The sequence below is a fragment of the Canis lupus genome, unplaced genomic scaffold (genome assembly GCF_011100685.1).
Source record: "Canis lupus familiaris isolate Mischka breed German Shepherd unplaced genomic scaffold, alternate assembly UU_Cfam_GSD_1.0 chrUn_S2075H2274, whole genome shotgun sequence".
Lineage (NCBI taxonomy): Eukaryota > Metazoa > Chordata > Mammalia > Carnivora > Canidae > Canis > Canis lupus.
In genome coordinates, this window is record NW_023330955.1 from 9,734 (window position 1) to 15,826 (window position 6,093).

Here is a 6,093-nt window from a genome sequence, read left to right on the forward strand (position 1 = left end):
TCTCTCTCTGTGGGCTATCATGAATAAATAAAAAAAAAATTTTAAAAAAGAAACAGCACATGGGTAGTTCTGCTACTGGATAATGGAGGGAAGAGACAATAATAATTAACCCCTGTAGCCACCATCTGAACCTGTAAGGTGAAAGAGATGGAGAAACTGAAAATGCCTCATGTTTAGGTAGGTCTTGGGGGGGGCAGAAGCTGGACCTTGCCTACAGAGAAAGTGCACGGAAAGAAGAAAGGAAAAAAGAAAGATCGAAGCAACATGATAAATTGACCTCGAAACATGTTGAATGTGAATGCTGAAGTGGACAGAAAGTGAAAGAGCAGTGAGGATCTGGAATTCAGAGGCTGGTGGAGTAGAGACTTGGAGGCAAGAGAGAGAGAGAGTCTTAGCTGTGAAAGTAGATGGAATCCCCTCAGCAGAAGGGTTGTGAAGTGGGGTTACACCAAGGGACACATTGAAGAAGAGGGTATCCTGGGTACAGGGGCATCCCAAACAGCAGGGGGAAAGTGTAAATAGTTTGGAGTCTGAGGAGAAGACCCGCTCAACACAATGAAATTCAGCAGCTGCTGATTATTAGGACTAATATGAGGCTGAACTCAGACTCATGGACTAAGAAGAACTGCTGTTGGAGTCCCACAGCATGATTTTAGTGGGAGAGTTTTCACGTGGAAGGTGATGGCTCTTGTTTGAGGAAACCGGTGAAGGACTCAGTGGAGATGACCTGGAGGCGGCTGCATCGGGGGCAGCATCTGGCTGTGCTTGTGTTCTCCTGACCCAGCCTCCCTCTGTTTCTTAGCTGAGTTGCCAACAAGTCATAAATTCGTGAGTTACCTGATATCTTTTCAATGATCCCAATGACTCCAGTTAGGCAGAGTTGGTTTCTGTCGTTTATAACTAAGAAACTTGCCACGGTACATAGACTTTATCCTATTTTGCATCTTGAGGTTCATCCTGTGTTCTAATGGAAGATGATAATTGAATGGGAGAGGGTCAGCATACTCTTGAAGTGGCTTTTTAGTGTTAAATAGCTATTTTAATGAATATCTTCTCACTGTGCTAGAACTAATGTGGTTTTCCTTCTTACTAAATATAAGATAAACTACCTCCTGTCTAGTACAGGAGTCCATTGTTATGATTAAGAAATATGTATCACATAATTTAATTCCAATTGATTTCAATTCCATTTAAAGGTATCGAATCACTATAACTCATTTTCCTTCTTTCTTTTTGTTAGAATTCAGGAATATTTTCAATCATTTTGCTTAAAAATTTTTATCTTCTGGGGCAACTCATAGCTCAGTGTTTGAACACCTGCCTTTGGCTCAGGGAGTGACTCCAGAGTCCTGGGATCAAGTCCTGATAGGACTCCCCCCAGAGAGCCTGCTTTTCCCTCTGCCTGTGTCTCTGCCTCTCTTCTTGTTTCTCTCATGAATATATAAATAAAATCTTTAAAAACAAACAAAATTTATCTTGTAATCAATTATTAATTTAAATCCCAAATATAATGTTAAAATATATACACTTTGCCAAATAGCAATTGTTTTAAATTTAAGTTTCTCCATATTCTAGAAAAACTATTAATAAATAAAAAGTGAACAAGTGGGGCAGCCCAGGTGGCTCAGTGGTTTTAGCGCTGCCTTCAGCCTAGGGTGTAATCCTGGAGACCCGGGATCGAGGTCCTCGTCAGGCTCCCTACATGGAGCCTGCTTCTCTGCCTGCCTCTGTCTCTGCTTCTCTCTCTCTCTCTCCTCTCTCTCTCTCGGTGTGTGTGTCTCTGTCATTAATAAATAAATAATTTTTTTGAAAGTAAACAAGTGAAATTTCCATAGTGTTTAAAAATAATGTTTGTTTCTTTAATTCATTTACTATAGTATTTTATAGATAAGCTTATGATGTATTGATAGGAGTTTATAGAATGCATTTGAAATTGTAATGCAGTTATTTATTGTTTTAAGATTTTATTTATTTATTCATGAGAGACACAGAGAGAAAGAGAGAGGCAGAGACATAGGCAGAGGGATAAGCAGGCTCCATGCAGGGAGCTGGACATGGGCCTCAATCCCGGGTCTCCAGGAACACACCCTGGGCTGAAGGCGGTGCTAAACCGCTGAGCCACCTGGGCTGCACACTCTTATTTCTTTATAATAGTTACAGTTATTTCTAAAGTATTGACTAGCTTCCCTTCATACACAAGATGTTTTAAGTATGGGTTACAAAAGGACACCAAAACCCCCACAGATCTGCACAATGGACAATACATATTCAAAATCATAAACACACATTGAGACGCCAGGTTTTAACCAGACAGGAAACTGGCTCACAAGTTTAGTATACACTTTAAATACCTGTACTCTGAACAAAAATGTATTCATAAACGCTAGTAAAATGAGAATTTTCTGTTCCAGAATAGTACCCGATAACAACCTAGTGAACGATGTCACTGGATCTAGGAAAACAGGATCCAGGAATCTTCAAAGAAATCTCCAGAGGCCCTGTAGCTACTTTCTTGTTGGCCATATAGTCAACAATTTAGTCTTTTGAAAAATACGTATGCAGAAGCTGAAGGCAGTAAAAAGTAGAGAAAATCTGAGAAACCAAAGGTCACTTTGGCCATGGTCTGCATGGTCTTAACTATAAGCACTGAAGACTCACTTAAAGCATCTTCTCCTTGGTTAAGAGTTTAGAGGATGAATGAATGAAGGGATGGAGAAGCCAGGGCACATGGCTACAGGGCACGGACACTTCCGCAGTTCTGTTTCTTAGACCAAAAGGAGCCCGGTCTTCACTACTGACACTTCACTACTTTATTTTCACCACCAGCATCTCCTTTAATAAAATGTGGAAGGTTGCGTGAGGGGGAAGGTGGAGGAGGGAGTGAAATATGACCATTTATAACCACAAAAAACTTCTGCACATGTCTAGCGCCTGGCAGAGGGGAGGGCAGACAGGGCAGCGGGAGGCCGGGGCCAGCCCTGTTTGTAGAGGATATGGTAGTGCCCAGGCCGGCAGAGAAGGTACACCTTGGGCTCAGAGCCCTCGGGGAAGGTGTGCGGGTTGGTGGTGCCGCCCTCGCGCGGTCCACGTGCTCCACCTGGACGGAGACGCTCAGGGCCTGGGCCAGTGCGGTGGAGTGAATGTGGTCGCTCTCCTTGCACGTGGGCTCCACCTCCTGCTGACAGAACTCCTGGACTGTCCGCCCGCCCTCCAGGAAGTGCTGAAGAACTTGCTCTGGCACTGCAGGGAGCCGGAGGTGAGCAGCCGCAGGTACACCACCAGGTAGTCCGAGGTGCTGTGGCCGTGGAAGGAGGCCAGCAGGTCAGCTACAGAGGTCTGCTTCTCCACCCGCTCCATCAGGCCCACGAACGTGCTGTGGAAATCCTCGATTGTGGCCTCAGGGAAGCCCTGGACACCAGGGCCTCTTGGCCCTTGGCAGACACAGCCTCAAAGCGCTGCAATTCCTCGCTGTCATCCGGCAGCGCCTCCAGGTGGGAGAATCCCGAAGCTCCGTAGAAACAGTTTGCTCGCGCCTGGTCTTGCGGATGTAGGAGTGCTTTTGTGGAGGTGACAAAAAGTCACCTTTTTGTGACAGAGTAGACATCATAGCACTCTTTAATCTCATCTCTTCAGTCCGGGGGGATAGAGCAGGATCCATTTCTGACTCTGAGTTGCCGGATCCGTGGAAGCCTAACAGGAGGTTCTCATAGAGACAAAACGTCGGTTGTCGGCTTCGGTCCTGTTGCGGGGCCGTGTCTTCCAGTACAGCCCATCCCATGAGGCACCTTCGGTGAACTTCCAGAAGTCTTCCACTGAAGAAAGAGTTTTGAAGTTTGTTTCGCTGCTTTGGACCCTGGGGTGTCTAGGAAGAGCTGTGACGTACCCGGTGGAGCAGCACACCCTGGAGCTCGTCACCCCCGGGTCGACATGCACAAGCCTGAGAAGCAGCAGGTATGTGGTCGTTTCCGTAAAGCACTTCCAGGCACTTCTCTCGGCTGCTGTTGCTTTCTTCCATGAGTCTCGTTCCCCAGAGACCTCGCAGCCAGACCCAGCCGCCCGGCCCAGGCCACTCGCGGCGGCTGCCCGTCCAGGGGGAGGTGCTGTGCCGCGGGTCCCGGCTGCCGGCCGGGCTGGGGCTCGGCGGCCCGGGTCCTCTAGAAGGCGCCGCCTGCCGCTCGGGGCCCGGCCTTGGAAGCCCCCCAGGCCCCGGGCGCGGCCGCCCCGGAGCTCCCGGCCGAAGAGGCGGCCGACCTGCGGCTGCCCGGGCGCCACTCCACGGCCGTCTCCACCACCGTGCGCCCTTCCTCCCCCGCCCCTCCGCTTGCTCCTCCTCCTCGGCCTCGCAGCGGGTTTTGCAGCGGCTCCACGCCCGTCCGGAGCACGACGAGCGCGGGGAGAGGGGGACGCCGGGCTCGGCCGGGGGGTCCCGCGCGGCGCCTGCCGGGGGCGCTCCGTCTCCGTCCCCAGGCCCCTCTGCTGGCGGAGGCCGCCCGCAGCGGCCAGGCCGGCGCCCCCGGCAGCGCCGCCCCCCAGCAGGCGGCCGGGGCCCAGGGCTCGGGCCGCGGGGGCGGCTTCGGTCCCCGCCTGCTGCGGCTGCACGCGGCTGGAGCTGGGCATCGCGGTCCCCGGGCCGGGCGCGCCCCCGCCCCCGCGCAGAAGCCGCCTTCTCTCCTTCCCGGGCGCCGCGTCCTGCTCGCCGCCCCGGCCTCCCCGCGGCCCCGCGGCCCGCCTCCCCCGCTCGGCCTCGCCTCCCTCCCGGCCCCTGTCGTGCAGTTATTTAAAATCGATGACGTTGGGATCCCTGGGTGGCCGCAGCGGTTTGGCGCCTGCCTTTGGCCCAGGGCGCGATCCTGGAGACACGGGATCGAATCCCACGTCGGGCTCCCGGTGCATGGAGCCTGCTTCTCCCTCTGCCTGTGTCTCTGCCTCTCTCTCTCTCTCTCTCTGTGACTATCATAAATAAATAAAAATTGAAAAAAAAAATCGATGACGTTTTCTACATAAACCACATCTTCTTTATCCACTCATCTTTCCATGCACCGAGGCTCCTTCCACAGTTTGGCTACTGTGGACACTGCTGCTAGAAACATCGGGGTGCAGGTGTCCCCGCGTTTCATTGCATCTGTATCTTTGGGGTAAATGGAATATTCCTCAGCCATTAGAAACGACAAATACCCACCATTTGCTTCGACGTGGATGGAACCGGAGGGTATTATGCTGAGTGAAGTAAGTCAAGCGGAGAAGGACAAACATTATATGGTCTCATTCATTTGGGGAATATAAAAAATAGTGACAGGGAATAAAGGGGAAAGGAGAAAAATGAGTGGGAAGTATCAGAAAGGGAGACAGAACATAAAGACTCCTAACTCTGGGAAACGAACTAGGGGTGGTGGAAGGGGGGTGGGCAGGGGGTGGGGGTGACTGGGTGGCGGGCACTGAGGGGGACACTTGACGGGATGAGCACCGGGTGTTATTCTATATGTTGGCAAATTGAACACCAATAAAAAATAAATTTATAAAAAATAAAACTAATGACGTTTAAGACATCTTCTACTCCAATATAGAAAATTCACTGTTTGTTACACAACTTTGCTATATTATTCCCCTCTGAGATGGATAAGAAAAGGAAAAGCATCTTATTAACTCTTTTTTATTGTTATACGTTATATATGAGGTAAGGATTTTATAAAGGCTACACTAAATATCACATTTCTTGTCAATTCTGTGATAGAAATCCGTTGAATTTATAGATTCAAAGCCAAGCTTGAAAAAAAATCTCGGAAGCTAAGGGGCTAATGACCCTATAAACTGTAAAATGTGTTAACAAGCAATAAATTCCTCTTCCTCGGTTCAAAGGCATTTGATTATATTCTGTACTGTCAGGGTCACACACATCGGAGCTCATCTTGAAATGATAAACAAGGCAGGCCTGTAATGGTCACCAGAGAGTGTGACAAGACACACCTGTCACTACAAGTTTTGAGATAAAACAGTAGGCACATGCAGACAGCTGTGTCATCCCTGAGCGAGCTCACTTGCAGGCTCAGCAACAGGCAGGAAGAAACTCCCCAGTCAGCTCAGACTTCAACATCA

General features: G+C 49.7%; 1 pseudogene; it reads right to left on the reverse strand.

Moving 5' to 3' along the window:
- Positions 1-2,412: 2,412 nt before the first annotated feature.
- On the reverse strand, positions 2,413-3,874 carry LOC119878914 (annotated as a pseudogene).
- Positions 3,875-6,093: the final 2,219 nt, after the last annotated feature.